Here is a 17147-nt window from a genome sequence, read left to right as displayed (position 1 = left end):
ATGCAGTAGGAGTAAAATCAAATATAAAGAAGCTTATAATAGCCTTTGGACAGATGGTAGCAGTAAAAATGAACTGTGCTATCATTGTGGCAGAGTTTCATACTAACTCAACTGACAGACTTGATTTTATAATAGATTTTAATCTGTTATTTATTATTTTATTCCAGAATTTTTAATAGTATATTTATTGAGTATTTTTATTTGTTCTAGTCTCTGATCTATGACTGTAATAAATAAAATCTGATTCTAACTCAATGGAGATTCAAAAGAGAAACATGCAAATGTCTTTACTTAGTTTACTTACTTTCCAATCAAATATCACATGAAATATTAGAAATATTATTTTTGTACATCAAAGTAATAAAATCATCCTAGTAAAGCACTGTATTTAGCACTGATGGTGATTTGGGGGTTCACTAACATTTGAAGGTCCATAGACACTATGTTTTGCCTTTAAACTATTGGATTTTCTTTTAAAAATGTTTCTTTGCATATAGCCTTAGTTATACCTGAATGGTAATTGGTTTAGTATGTGGATGATTCTCTTTCAAACCTTTAACTATATCATACATGTCAGCTGCTTCCCTGCAAATGAATGTTTCAAATGAAATAATAATTGGAAGGGTTTAAAACAACTGTGATGTCTGCAATCAATTTTAAATACCTAAACAAACTTTGTAAGTTCTCAGCTGAATCATCCTTTATACATTGGTATTAGTCTGAATTCTACACAAACCTTAATCCTTAAAGCAGACCTAGTTTGCATACCCACTGTCATAAAATCTAGTGACTTTCCTTTATTCACTTATTCCATAATTCATATGTCAATTAAAGGGACTCTCATCATAATGTGTATTGGGAACCTGCTTTCTTCATTTTCAGACTTTCTTCTGTTCCGGTTCTAGGAAGGTTTGCACGACTTATACAATTCTTCAGATATTCTTTATACGTTTGGGAGTAGAATGATGGAGGTAGATGCTATAGCGATTTTCTTAGGAAGAACTCCTTAGATGTATAAGAACCAGCATGTGGGAACATTTATAATCTATAAGTTATAAATAAGATTTAAAACAACAGTCACTGATAACTGCTTCTTTCCAGTCAATAATTTTGAAAAGCATTGTCTCAAATAATTGTATGCAACAATTTATTTGCGTTTAAAGACAAGAATGTTAAATAAACTAATATATAGGGGAAACCCTTAATATGCAGATCCAATGGGGGCAAACTTAAGTGTTTAGTTTATTTTGCCAATTTTCTCATTCAATAAAAAGAGGAAGTATGAAAAGAATGGAGTTGTTACAATGGAGTCTAACATGCTTTTTAAAAAATGCAGATAACTACTGTATTATTTATAGCTTCGGAAGCCCATCATAAAAACTAGACGTGTCAAACCAGTGCTAATGTGTGGCATGGGAGCCATGGGAAATGTGACCTTCAATAGCATCTGGGAGATCCCACAATAAAATACTAATGAAAATATTAAAAAATCAGTCCAAATCTTGCAAGATTGCAATTATATTGTGCAATGTCAGTGTTCTTACATGATATTGTATCAGACTTTGGACGAGAACCCTAATTTCTTTGTAATAACTATGAGAAGAGCAATCAGACTACTTTTATTTCTTAGATATTTTATTCAGCAAGACCATTGACATATAGCAGGGCTGTCAAACTCCTGGCCTACGGGCTGGATGCATTTATGTGCTGGCCACACCCATGCTGAGTTTAGTGAAGGGGAATAAAAGTCCCGATATGTCATGTGATGCCACTATGACAACATGAGTTTGACACCCCTGACGTATAGGCTCTTGGTTTCTCAGATAAAGTGGGAAGACAATGCCTGGTTATTTATAGTGCTAAGTTAGTTAAGTTTCTAATAAAATATGTTTTAAATATTTTTTCTCTTACTGGTAACTTGAGGGCCATTGTTTGCAGAACAAAAAAGGTGTAGAGTTTCTGCTACAATTTTGTACAGGTGCTTCAAGGTACATGCATAAATACAGCACCAGCCTGCAACTCTTAAAGCAACTATGTCATTTCCTGGATGAAGCAGCAGTTGCAAAAAGCAATTACATCAGTGATTCTGGGAAAGAAACAGCTATTTTAAGGAGCTGCAGATAGATGCTATATTTGTGCCTTCATATTCTTTCAGATTCAAATACAAATGCTGCAGAGCCCTAGTATAGAAATGAACAGAATCACAAGTGATACACTCTGTTATATTGCATGTTCTCAGGGATTCTAAAGGAGATGAAACTTTCACCAACATACTGCTTGCAGCTTACTGAAATTATAGGAGAAGAGAATGAAAAAAAAACCCATCTGGCTAACCGGGGCAAGAAAACAAAACCCCTTTCAGTTAGCTTTAATCTTTTTCTCTTTGTCTGTGTTCCTTCAAGTCAAGCTTGACTCCTGGTGATTGCCTGGATAAGTCCCTGTAGTTTTATTGGCAGGATTTTCAGAAGTGGTTTGTCACTCCTTTTTAGGATTGAGAGTGAGTGACCAGTCCAAAGTCACCCAGATGACTTCATGCCTAAATCAGAACTAGAATTCACGTCTCCTGGTTTCTAGCCCAATGTCTTTAACTGCTACAACAAACTGGCTGATAATCATCCATTGATTTCAAAATGAAATAAGTTGAAAACTTCTTTAAAATAGTCCTCATATGACAATTGTTCTTGGCATAGTTGTTAAGTAAATCACTGCAGTTGTTAAGTTAATAACATGGTTGTTAAGTGAATCCAGCTTCCCTATTGACTTTGCTTGTCAGAAAGGGATCACATGACCCCAGGACACTCCAACTGTTATAAATTTGAGGCAGTTTTCAAGCATCTGGATTTTGATCATGTAACCATGGTGATGCTGCAACGGTCGTGTGAAAAATGATCACGTGATTTTTTTCTTCAGTTCTGTTGTAATTTGAAACAGTCACTAAATGTTGTAAGTCGAGGACTACCTGCGCAACATAATACATGTTCTGTTTTATGATATAGTTAATTTTTGTCTTTTCAACATCATAGTTAATTGGTTAGGAATTTGAGGCTTTTAAAATCCTGAAAAACCACTGTCAGAGCAAATGGAGGGATGAATTTGGAAATGTGATCTTTTCGTTAAAGATCATAATTTTGCAAAACAAAAATCTATTACTATCTTAAGATGATATCAAAATGTTTCTAGGTAGAACCTCAATATGAAAAACAAAACTTCAGTGATGCATCCAGAATATTCTTTTAACTAGTTAATGAGAAACTAGGTTTAAAAACTAAATTTAAGTAAAAAAATCCCAAGAGATTCTTAATAAAATAATGTATTAAAACAAATGTTAATTGAAACTATTAAATGAGCAGAATATAATATAATTTTAAATTTTAAAAAGGAAAAAAAGTCATCAAATGCTTGGATAAAGCAAATACTCTCACCTCAAAACAAACATTACTGTATTGTTCCTACTTACCATTTTATTAACCAAGCCCATTCTGAATTTGGAAAAAAATACAGAGAGGACAAACTAAATTTACAATTTCTAAGCATTCAGATTTTCAGGAAGGGTCCTTCTAAGCTCCAATTAGACCAAAATAAGAAATGAAAGCGTATAAATATTAGCAACTCCAGCTTTGAAGCAGTTCCCAATTTAACAGACTGTTGTGTGCTATAGACACCAATCTGTACTTTAATGTTATGCTTGCAGTTAAAAACCTCAGACTATAGACCTAACATATAAAAGATAGTCATACAGTTCTTTTCTGAGACACTGACCTGGATCCTCATTTAAAAATGAACAAACCATCTTTATGTAATTAAATCTTTGTTTTGATCTATTAGTATTCAGCAAAGTGCTGTTTTATAAACCCTCACCCTGAATAGGCAGTGCTGGAGGTAACCATCTGCAGCTTTAGACTCCAAGCTTGAATTGATGAAAAGAGCTTTGTGTTTCCATTGCCAAGGTTGATTCTTCCAGTCATCCAGGCATTCCCTTCAGACAGAATCCGTGGAGCTGACACTTTTACACCCATGTGCTAAATTCTCCTCTCCTCATGGTTTCCTTTGCTTACTATCCTCTGGAAAGACCCCCGAGTCTTAACCACATTCTTTTCATAGTCATGTTAGGAAAAAATGGACCTCACAATATCTTTCCCTGACCCATGGGGTAAGTGATTAGTCCCCCCATCTCACATTGTGGTGCAATTATTCAGAGAGTCATTTTTGTTCTTCTCCAGTGTGCATTGGAGAATGTCCTGGATATTGGTGTGAAATGCACACAATTCCTGGGTGCAGATAGCAGAGTAACTTTTTTTTTCAGACACAAAGATTCTTACACTGAGCAATCTGTCCAGATATGATATTTTTCCCAAGAGCCATGACATAGAATTATGTTTCTTAATAGTTGCGTTTAGTTCCTAACAAGTCTCACCAAGAGAAATGCAACAAAGGAAACAAGGTTTTCTTAAACATAACTTGTGTAAGAACAGCGTTGATCTACCATAGACACAAAGCACACGCTACCATTGAAAAAGCCCATACATATAATTCTTATTTAACTATGAAATCATCACCATGTTTCATTAAAAGCTATATTCTTGCTATGGTCTCAGGGATGGTTACAGGAAGTGGAACATATAAACCATTAGAAAACCAAGTGACAGGCAAGGGTTACTCCCTTTCTTTGAACAATTATGGAGGGTTGCAATGAAACTCTAAACAAAACCAGCCTGCTGGGAAACTTTCAATACAAGGATCAGTTAATTGCTTCCAAAAAATGAACATAATTTCTCTTCCCGTCATTCCCTCTCTTAATGAAGACTATCAAACATACTTTTTCCTAAATGGCAAAATACTTGACTGTATGATGTGGCTGAGATTTCTAAGATACTGTGAATTCTTAATTTGGTTATGCTGCTGATGAGTAGGACTGTCTGCGTGGCTCTCCCAGAGGTGTCATTGAATCCTTAGCTCAAAGTAAACATACTTCCCACAAACTCAGCTGCTTAATCTGTTTGCAGGTTGAATTATAAGATAGAATGGGTGACTGTGGGTGTTGGGAAGTAGCAGTGAGCATTTCCATGTTTTGTATTTTTTAACAGAAAGGGCATGCTGTTGTTGTCAAAAGATTTTGCTCAGCTGTTTAATTTTGCTACAGGCCTGGGAAGCTGATTGTAGCATTAAATGACCTGGTAGACATTTTCCCAAGTAGTTAAGCATGTCAAATTGAATTAATTTTTCTAAGAAAAGCCCAAGCTAAAGTTAGTATAATAGTTTAGGTGATATCCCTAAGTCTATTAGAGCACTTTTGCTCTTTTCCAAGGAAAAGGAAATGGGACTGTAAAAGAAATTAAAGGAGAGCTAGATAACATCTTTTGAGATAATGTATGACTACATTATGACATTAGTACATTTAATTCATTTATGTTATTTATTAAAATGTTTATGCACATATTTTCCTTCTCAGAAAGCCTTTAGAATAATACATAATTTCAAAATATTCTCATACAAAAAGAATAAAGCCAACAACTTAAAACAGAAGGGGAAAAAGCCAGAAGACAAATTAATCCAGATTTAAAACCCAACCAGAACCCAAAAGAATAAAATAGTTTATGCCCTGCCTAATTAAAAAAATGCTTTTGAATGGATGCAGCTAGAAAGCAAGAGGCTTTTCCACAATTAATAATCCCATTTCTTCTGTTAAGACCTAGACTAACTACTTATAGTGACTGCATTCATAGCATCCTAGGGGCTAAGTCAGGAAGAGCTTGATGTATACTAAAACATGGAGTTTTAACAACAGCAGTTATTTGGATATTCAAAAGGCTTTTGATAATGTCCTTAATGAAAGGCTCTCAAGCTCCTTGCTCATGGATATGAAGAAAGAAAGGGTCCTCTCTGGATTGAAACTGGTTAAATAAAACATAAGAAAATAAGGAATAGCAATATCTACATATTATTAGCAAAGGGAACTCTGTAAATGGGCTATCCAATAAAAGTATTTTTGTTCACAGACATACAGAGGTTAGGAATAAGCAGCTCAAACTAGTGAATGCTACCCATTTATTTAAGGTGATTAAAACAAGAAGGGACGGGGTCTAAAAAGCTCTCTTTAAACAGAGGAAAAGAACATAAACATGGTAAATGCAATACCACCTAAGTAGTGATGCAAACCATCGAGACAGGAATGGCTAAATTCATGTATAAACAACTAAAATGATGGCAACCGAATAGGAATGGAAGGGGTTCTCAGAGTTCAACAGAGCAGTGAACATGATTGCTGTGAAGATGGGAAATTCAGGGCCAGAAATTTAAAGAAAGGAATTTAAAATAAAACAGTTAATACCATAATGTCAAAGCTTTGATCAAAATCTATGACATAACTCATTTGTAATAGTTATTTTTTATTGTTATTTATTTATTTGTCAATTGCTTACAAGATAATAGGTACAAGTAAAAACATAGTTATGAATACATGGATACATATAAGAAAAATAAAAAAATAAAAGAAACAATAGGACAGGGATGGTAGGCATGTTGGTGCGCTTATGCATGCCCCCTACAGACCTCTTAGGAAAGGGGTGAGGTCAATAGTAGACAGTCTAAGGTTAAAGTTTTTGGGGTTTGGGGAAGAAACCACAGAGTCAGGTAGAGTATTCCAGACATTGACCACTCTGTTGCTGAAGTCGTATTTCCTGCAATCAAGTTTGGTGCGATTAACCTTGAGTTTGTATCTATTGTTTGCTCTTGTGTTGTTATGGTTGAAGCTGAAGTATTCATTGACAGGTAGGACATTGCAATGTATGATTTTATATACCATGCTTAAATCGGACCAAAGACGGCGTAGTTCTAGGTTTTCTAGGTCTAGAATTTCGAGTCTGGTGGCATAAGGTATTCTACAATGAGTAGAGGAGAACTCTTCTTGTGAAATATTTCTGGACTTTCTCAACTGTGTTAATAATAGATACGTAATGTGGGTTCCAGACTGATGAGCTGTATTGGAGTATTGGTCTAGCAAATGTTTTGTATGCTCTAGTTAGTAGTGTAATATTACCAGAGAAAAAGCTACATAAGATTAGGTTAACAACTCTTAACGCCTTTTTGGCTATGTAGTTACAGTGGGCTCTAGCACTTAGATCATTAGAGATGAGTACTCCAAGATCCTTGACAGAGTTTGGATCATCAACAAGGTCTTGACTATTCAGCCTGTATTTTATTTTCTGGTTTGTTTGTTTTTTGCCAATATGTAGGACATAGCATTTATTTGTTGATATTTGAAGTTGCCATTTGTTTGACCATTCTGATACATAGTCAAGGTCTTTTTGAAGGGTAGTAGTATTGTCTGTGGTGTTGAATAGCTTTACATCATCAGCGAAGAGAACGCAGTTGCTGTTAATATGATCACAGAGGTCATTTATGTAGAGGATGAAAAGGGTTGGTCCTAGAACACTGCCTTGGGGGACACCACTTTTACATCATTATCACAAAGTACACTAAAATGCACTAAAACATTTTTGTAAAATGGAAAAGATTCAGCAAAGGGCATCAAGAGCAATCAATTTTTGGATGAACTGTCCAAGGTAAGGGCAGTTGTGAGGTAAGGCTAAAAACATTTAAGCCTTTTTGATTTAGGGAAAAAGCAAACAAGAGGATAAGAAGGCATGAGAGATGTGTAGAAAATTATGGATATGACACATTGATAAGCATTAAAGAACCTGGATAGGAAGAACAATTTCTTCCTCTTCCATAATACCAGAATCCATGATACTCCAGTTAAGAAGACTGATTTGCAGAGGGAAAAGAAACTCAGCATTGTCAAACTACAGAATTCACTATTACAAGACTGACAATGATCATTAATTTGATGGTCTTGAAAGGGAATTACAGTCTTTATTAGAGGAATAAAGAGATTGATGGACTAATACTCGTCCATTGGTCTTCTGAAAATCCAAAGCCATTTTCATTTAGCTAAAGGGAAATTAAAACACTGGGGGATCTGAGATGCTCAAGCTGTATCCTTTTTTTGAAGCATGAATTATGGAAATATACTCACAAGTAACGTATACATAACATACAACTTGAGAATAGCTAAATAAACATGATGAGAACATACAAGATAATATATATTTCAACTGGAATATATGCTGAGCAAATATTCATGAAAACTTTAAAGACACTATTATATTAGATTAGTAAAATGAAGAACTTAGCAATTATAAGAAAATAAAGTATTTGTACGAATTCTTTCCCTGAAGTCGTTTTCCTCTCATTTTTAAATTTCTGGTCTATATTCATTTTTCTGACCCAATCAAGTCCTGATTCACTCTTGACATTAGCAAATAATGGCCTGCCTTATTTGTGCTAATGTTAGGTAGCAACTCTGTTCAACTCAGTTCTTGGATCAAATCTTCCTCCTAAATTCTGCAGATTAGGGGTGTATTTTGTCTCTCAACAATGAATGAATGGATGCCAGGGTAGTATTTGGCCAAGCTTCTACTGTTTCTGAGAACAGAATATTGCAAGCATACAATGTGACTTTTTCTACACCAGCTTATTTTTCTATGCCCTTGTCTATCTCTTGGGCACTGTATGTCATTGTACCAGGCTGTTATTCCTGCCTTTGATAATTGACATGGAAAATTGCCATTAAGCTGTAGCCCTGACCTAACAAAGTCCTGGCCAGATGAAATAAACTTGCCACTGTGCCTGGCATTGTCTAGCAACTTACTAAGGATGGTAATGGGGGTGGAGGGTGGGGAAGCCCCTTGCAGGAGGGGCCAAGCTTACTGACCAAGTACACCAACCTTCCTGGCATCCTAACAAAATCCAGTAATCAGAAACAGCAAATGCCCATTACTCCTTAAGGATTAAGTTAATGGCCATTCTTTTCAGCTCTGCTCAGAAGAAGCCAAGCCTCGCTAACATGCTCTGGCTAGCTGGATAGTTCTCAAAACTAGTGATAAGAAGGCTGTTTACAGGAATGACCAAGCTTGCCAATCAATTCTGCCAATCTTTTGGCATCCTAAAAAAAAACCAGTGATCAGAGGTAGTAGAGCTCATAAGAACAAGTCAATGGGCATTCTTCAGTGTAATGCCAAGTCTAGTAACCGACAAAAACAAACAAAAGGAATGTACTTTTTAGAGTTTTGGAAAGCTTAATTTTTAAGTTGAATAAGATATTTTCTGCACTAGTTCAATTACTGCAACTTAAACTGTTTTCTGATCCCTGCCATCTCTTTTTAAAAAAAGACAGAGGTAAATTTCTAAAACATATTATGATAAAACTCTTGAAGGCATTTGGCTAAAAAGTCTACTATTATCCTCTAATCATGTCAAAACCTGAAATAGGGTATTTTTCTGATGATGTCCCAAAGAAATGTGGAGGGTAGTTTGTCCCTCTGGCACAGCTTGTTAAGTATGTGTCTTTACCTTGATGTTTCAGGTAATGGAAACAATCCTCTAAGGGAGTATTTGGGATTGTTGGATGACAGCTATATGTCTATTTATAATTTGAATAATTTTATTATAATTGTTATTTATTTTGTGGGTGTTTCTATCTGTGTGACTCACATGTTGTAAAGATGCTTGGAATTGGGAAAAGTAGGCAACAGATACATTTAAATAAACAAACAACTGAACAAACAGTCAATGACTATTTCCCCCCCAAATTCAAATCTCAAATTGATTCAGATCAAATTGGCTATGCTAGCCACTCCAATGAAATATTCACTGACTCACTCAATTCATTCACTTAAATTGGCTTGTCCCCAGTTTCAATGTGCAAACTTGAATCAAATAATGCCTTCTTAAAATTTTCAGTTTCAAGTGGATCAGTATTGATTCATGTCAAATATGAATGTGTAAGAATATTCACAAACTTGTATTGAAACTGTTGTGGTCCCTAGCCACAACAACTAATCCAAGCTCTAATATGTAAAGCTATATTCAATAAAATCTTGAATATAAACTCTCTGAATTTGTGTGGTGTCTATGTGTTTCCTTTCCTTGCAAATTTTGTAACTATTCTATATTGGTTGAAAATAAACCTTTGAAGCAGATTATAAAGTGCCCAAAGCTTTAAAATAAATTGCTATTATGTCTATTAAATTGCTTTAATGCATTATAAGAACGTTTAGGTATTTTTATCTTTTTATTGTCCTTTTTATGCTATGGAAAAAAAGGCACAAGAGGCCGTTTAGTTAACAAATTGCATTTTTCAAAAAGACAGGCTATATACTTACTTTTGAAGTTTTTCAGTGGTCTCTTGAAAAGCATCTGAAGCTTCCTGAAATTTTAATTCTATGCTTGTTTTCTCTGCTGCCATTTGCTGGAGCTGAGTCACCAGCTCCTCATTTTGAAGAAAGAGCATGGAGACAATATCATCTTTATTTTTCAAAGCTTTTTCATATGTTGTAAGTGTGGAGTTGAACTGATCCTTAAGATTTGCTTCTTGGGATAGAGCTTGATGCAAACTGATGAAACAAAAAACACGTACATCAGTGGTGATCAATACAATGTAATTTTAAATATATCAATCAAAGGGACATAAATATGTGCATACACATTCATTCGTTTATTAAGCATATAAAGTGACATAAGAAAACCTGCTATGTCATTCATAATAGTTTTACAATACATTTAAATTAACATAGAACTGACGCAGCAGTTAATTCTTTAGAGCATTTTGATTATTTTTCTTTCTTTTCTTCTAAGTAGAAGCAAATATTATTCAGGAGTTTCTCTGTATTTGCAGGTTCAAGTTGCTTCTGATTTGTACAATAATTTCCATATCTCTTGCTTTTGTCAATGCAACAATTCTTTCTCAGGGAGAAACTTCAGCGAAATGAAACTGATTATCTTTAAGATGATAGATAGATAGATAGACAGACAGATAGACATATAGACGATAGATAATTGCAGAAATTTATTTTGGAGGTTCAACCTCACAGGCTATATCTGAATGAAAAAATAAAGGCAACAACATCAGAATGAGCTGGTTCATACCATAATCAGGTTCCTTGTATATGCCTACATTCTAATTTCATATTCTCACTACATACAAAATAATCTTTACTGAGCAGAACAGTGTAGATCTAAATTTAGGGATTTCCGTTTGAAAGAGCAAGATGTGAAACTGATGCTGTATTCTATTATTTCTACCTGTCTTCTACCTATTATTTCTACCTGGCTGTGGCCAACTCAGCTCCAGCTTTTTTCAGGAATAAGAAGCCAACAACCCATGTGCATCATCATCTAGCAGTAGTTGTTGCCAATAACAACCCACTAGGTAGCTTTTAGTAAGCTCCTGGAGAGCATAGTTGTGTAGTAAACCTGGTAATCAATGCCTGGACAGATGACTGGAAGCCAGGAGAGACATCAGGTCAATTTGAAGGAAGATTACTGGGAGGAGCCTGGAGGTTATTTGGCTATTCCATGACTAGGCGCTCAAGCTTTCTAGGTTCCTGAGCCTTTTCCCTTTTGTCCAGGAAATCTGTTCAGCTGCTGGTATCAGATATATGACTGTGACTACACACGAGTGTCTGTCTATGTGCACACTTCAATGTGTGAAAGTTTGAGTTCAGTTTTGATCTTGATTTGTTACTATAAAAAACAAGAAATGTTTAAAACAGCTGCTGAGCATAATAAAATATGTTATATATCTCTATATATGGAGATTCTCAGACATCCAGATCATGGTTGTTGCAGAAGTGCTTTTTCTAGTGGCAACTGGACTTTCTTTATTTTTCCTTGAAGACATTTTGCTTCTCATCCAAGAAGCTTCTTCAGTTCTGAACTTTTCAGGTTGCCTCTTGAAAAAGCACCTTTGGATTTTATATATACTTTATTTCACCCTTCCTAAAATTTTCCCAAGGAAGTCTAGTTGGAGTTATTTCTCAGATTTTCTTTCTTGGAATATTTTTATGAAGTAGGAAACAGTGGTTTACAGATTACTTCCATTTTAATGACTGAACAGGAATCCTGTATTAACAGTAGAGAAATTTTATATCTATTTTTGAAATTGTTTTTAAATTAGCCAAAATAAAAGTAAATTTATAAACAAATGTTTTCTTCAAAATTAGTGCTTTATTTTTTACCCTACACTGTTTTGTTAGAAGCTTGGTTTTTTTTTTTTTTTTTTACAAACATTGGGTATATAGACTGAACATATCTAAATTACTGTGTAAGTGTAAAATGAAATAGAAACTATATTTTTCTACTGAAAAGCAAGAAGAACAAACAAATCCTGCATTAAGTTTATTGGCAATGTCCTTTTGCTTCTGAACAAAAAAAGAAGCACAACCAGATTGCTATTTCCTATAGAAATTAAAACTCACCAGAAATGCATAAGTAAAATACGGCTGATTTAATGGGAATCTAAAAGTTAAAGGTCAAGGAATTGGCATGTCATTACACCTACTACCTGAGGTTGTTTGAAAATGATGTGAAGTATCTATTCAATTAAATAAGGACATTTTTAAATTATAAATAATGTATAAAGAAATAAAAAGTCAGTAGAAGAATAACAGATAAAATATATTAAACATGATTTTACCATAAATGAAAAAGAAGAAGCATTTCAAAGTAGTATCCTGAGCTACAAGCTGAAGAAATCAGTATACTATTTTCAAATATTAAAAAAAAGAAGAATCTGGTTGGATTAGACCAAAGCCTATTTTAGTCTAGCATTCTGTGACTGAATTCTCATAGCATATTTGTTGATAAACCATAACTGATTGGGTGTGCACAACATTTAAGGCATATAATATTTTATCAGTGTAACAACACAACATGTGAATCTAATTTCCAGTCATCCAGATGTCTATGAAGTTTCTTAGTCATCCAGATCATAGTTGTCTCATAGGTGGTTGTTTTTTTTGGAAAAGGCAACTGGACTTTTTTTTTTAGATAGTCATTTTATCTTCCATGAATTTATCAGATCACATCAAAGTGGCATCTCACGGAAGTCTAGAATTTAGTTTTTTATTTTCTAATGCTACATGTGGAGATTTGAATTTACAAAAGGATCCATAGGATCAAGCTATATATCCAACTATAAAAAGGCAAAGGTTTCCCCTGCCAGTTGTGTCCACCTTTAGGGGAGTTGGTGCTCATCTCTGATTCACAGCTGAAAAGCTAATATTGTCCAAAGATGCTTCCGTAGTCATGTGGCCGGCATGTTAAATAGGTAGCTGCATGATGTTCACAACTAGGAAAGCTAAACATGATCATTCACATTTGATACAAAGCGTAAAAAAGTAAAATCTAAACCCTGCAAGAAACATTCTGACAACTTATCGTTTGAGCCCATCCTTTAAAATATATATAAATTAGTAGCTCTACCAATTTACAGTATACGAAGAAGAACCTGGTGAAGGGCCCATTCAGTTAAATGTTATAACAGCAATATCTTAGTAAAGTCTCCAAATCTTGGAGATGTAATGGAACCATCGGCGCCATTTCCATGGCACTATAATTCACTTCAAGCAGTTGAAAGGCCTCTAAAAAGGAGCTCAATTAGTTGCCATTTACCTTCATTATTATCTCTATGGAATAGGCTTACTCTGCTTTAAAATTTATATGACTCATTTTGCAAGCTGATGTTTTGAAAATAAAAAACAGTTTGAAGGAAATCATGATTCACTAGTGAGACAAAGCGGAAATCAATTCCAATTCGATATTGATAGCTTCCATGTGATGTAAAGTGTGGGTTCTTTTTAATTAAATGTAAACATGTTTAGTTCTAAAGTCCAGTAAGGATGACAAGAGCCACTAGAATGGATTGCTTAAGCATCGATCAACTGATTTTCCAAAGTCTTTTGTTTATTCCCTAGGATTCTTGAGCAATCTGTGGCAGGGTTAGTGTCAGTTCCAACTGACTTTAATTTAGGTCATTTTCAGGTAAGAGAAGAGAAAAAAAAGAGCAGTCTTGACAACAATGTTGAGTGCTCAAGTGATACCCAAAGTGATTCATTAACCATGTCCTTCTGATAGCTAATCAATACCAATGCATGGAGCCAAGCACACTGCTCTAAACTGCCCTTCTCCTGAAAGCTAAGTCTTGGTAAATATTTAATGGCAGTAAAGGTGTTTTGGTTGTTATCAAACTGATACCTTAAAGAACTCTTAAAAGAACTTTTATCTTCCTTCTCTTTTCAGAATTTGTTCAGTCATTAAATGGCCCTGATGCAAAATGCTTATTTATTTCAGTTGACTGAATAAAGGATATTCAACTGCCCTCTGTACTATATGTATTAGTGAAAAATCTCTAGATTTTTGTAAAAAAAAAAAAAAAACCTTCCAAAACCTGAGTTTTGTTTTGAAAACATGAGGGTATGTGATGAGCCAGATTGAAGCTCAGAGTGTAGCATTTAATTGTTTTTAACTGAATTAGGGGATCAGGTGTAGGAAATTTTGTGCCACTAGGAATTTTGGACTATAACTGCAGTCTTCCTCAGATAGCTATCTGAGAAAAAGAGAGATCAGGTTGCCTATCCCTCTACTTGTTCAACAAACAGTCCAATTACATGCTGAAAGCAGGCTGAGTTTACAAAAATAGCCCTCAAAGGCAATAGGAAAGCACTTCCATATTCCTGCCAAGAAAATGGCATGAACTGAGTTCAAATCAGAGATTTCTTAGTCCACAAAATTCTTTAACTGAAGTTTTATTTGTTAACTGTCTTTTTCTTCTTATGTATTAAAATGGTTTAATTTATTTCTTCGGTTTAATTTATTTCTTCCTGTACATGGTCATTGGATTGGACCTTTTCATCAAAATAAATAAAACTTTGGAGCCAATCCACTGTGTGCAGTACACACATACCTACTGCTGCTTTTCCTCAAGCAAAGATCTTGAAATAAGGAAGTTAAAGATGTAATTGACAAGGAAGAAACTTTGGAAGCTATATTTTTCATTGGTAACCCAGACATATAGTTAGAATACCCACACTCTTGATCAATCCTTATATTATTTATCAGTCAAATTTATATAGCTGCCCATCTCACAAAAAAGTATTGCCTAGAAATGTGACCCATAGAATATAATTATACTCATGCATCCACCATATTGTAGTTTGGGCAGAATGGAAATGATCTCATTGGCATTCCAGCTCATATTGCTCAATCAGGTGTTATTGCAGGATTTTCAGTTGGATATGGAGTCTACACAAATTTAGGAGTTTTATCACTGAAGAAGGATAATTTCAAAATGCAGCAGAAATATGTGATTGGAAATGAAATGGAAACATCTGGGCCAATTACTATTCTCCCCACTCTCTCCCATTTTATGTGTTGAAGTTACTTTATCTGCAGTTATGCTTATCTTGTAAGAACACTTTGTATTTATGTGGAATCCGACACTTTTTGTTCGAAATAAATATGATGTTAAAGGCTAGTTCTTTGTTTTGCAGAATGCTAGACTTTTTAAAAAAATGTTTAGAACTTTTTAAAAAAATATAATGGATTTGAAGACTGTGTCTGCCCAAGAATGCTATTTTTAATCCTAACTTTAGACAGTTTGCCATGCAACATGCATAGTTCAATTATATATTTCGTATAAATGTAGGGGATTTTTTTGGGGGGGGGGGGCGGGATCTGTAGCTTTCTATTGACAATGAGAGTTTGAATTTATGGACAGAATTTGCCCATGTAAAATGTGATATAAACTGTTTGTGTTTTTATGCAGCTCCATAATACTCTGGGTTTTTTTCCCCATAATGTTTATTGTAAAGAAGCCATCCTGTTTAAATCATTTTTTATTAAAACAATTCTCTTAATCTTTAGTTGCCTCTTCTGCTTTTATATTAAAGAAATCTGATTACTCAATATGTGTGAATATCTATGAGATCAAGTAATCTTTTTCTCCATTTAATCATATCCAATTCTTGGAGATTGTCTGGACAAGTCAATGCAATTTCCTTGGCAAGGTTTTTCAGAAGTGGTTTGCCATTAATTAGCCTAATAAAATTTACCCTATGAAAATAACACAGGAGACATTGTTCAGAACCCGCTATTTCCAATGTAGCTTCTTTATTTCATTCCACTGTATAAAAGGATAAAAATCTTTTATTCTAGAGAAGAATAATGTTACTATTGTTCCATTTAGTATTCTGGTTTGAAAAGATTCCTGACATAATTTCTAAAGTTAAAGTGGGCTTGTGGTTCACCTTTTCCAAAATATGGATTTAAGAATGTTCATAGTACTAATCATTTTTACTGTTAACCTCATTAATTCTACTTACTAAATAATTTCAAACTTACTGAATGCGCTTAATAAAAAGATAATAAATGCAAATTGCATTAAATTTAGGGTAACCTGTGTTGCTAAGTATGTTTCACGAATTATTCCTCTGTTTAGTCAAGTGTTAAAATATTCACAGCAATTCCTTATTTTCATAATATTCCTTTTGACAAAGATAACAGCCATTAAAGAAAACCTAGTTCCCACCTGGCTAAACCTGACTTACAGGTTTTGTTGAGGAAAAAAAAATGCATGACTTAATTATTGAAATAGATCTATTAGAACTGTCCCCCAATCCACCTTGCCTGCTCCACCTACAGATGAACTCTGAATGACCTGTTTTATGCAAAAAGAATTGTAATAACTTGCACTAAAAGCTGTTGTAACGCTAAGTCTGTTTGGAAGACAAAAGCTTGATTCAGAAATGGGTATGATGTCCCAGAAAAACTCTACTTTTGCCAGTGAATTGTACAATGAATAAATAGCTAAGTTAATATGATGTACAATTTAACTTATTTTCTCAGAGTTAACAGAATAACAGCTAAGCAAAAGCTAATTAGGTTAGCTTTTGTTTGCCACCAACAGACAAGTGTAATCTATTGTCTACATTGATTTCATTGAAACAAAAAACAAACAATGGTGTCAACATAATTCACTCCTTTCACCAGATATTATTTTACTAAGAACAGCAATTTTATCTGTATCTCCATTTCTTTAGATGTTCTACAGTTTCATTTTTCTGAATAATGCTATGAATGAAAATGGCAATGTTCATATTTTTATATTTTACAATACAACAGTGAAAAATCATGTTACAGGAAAAGTTACAAAGCTATGTAGCTTTGTATTTTGTATATATTTTCAGAAGTTAACTCTAATAACATACAGGTAGTTTTTGACTTATGACTACAATTGAGCCCAAAATTTG

General features: G+C 34.2%; 1 long non-coding RNA gene across 1 annotated transcript in view; it reads right to left on the bottom strand.

Annotated features, from left to right (window-relative positions):
- The window catches only part of LOC148133425 (uncharacterized), a 42156-nt gene that overhangs the window by 11547 nt on the left and 13462 nt on the right, over window positions 1–17147 (bottom strand). The window contains exon 2 of the long non-coding RNA XR_015746777.1: window positions 10224–10454. This is a non-coding gene — a long non-coding RNA (uncharacterized LOC148133425). The remainder of the gene's footprint in view (window positions 1–10223; window positions 10455–17147) is intronic.

Source organism: Notechis scutatus, chromosome 1 (genome assembly GCF_049901735.1).
Source record: "Notechis scutatus isolate UNSWTSFEM ecotype Mainland chromosome 1, rNotScu1.2, whole genome shotgun sequence".
NCBI lineage: Eukaryota > Metazoa > Chordata > Lepidosauria > Squamata > Elapidae > Notechis > Notechis scutatus.
The sequence above is the reverse complement of the archived record's forward strand: the minus strand, read 5'-3'. Positions and strand labels throughout refer to the sequence as shown.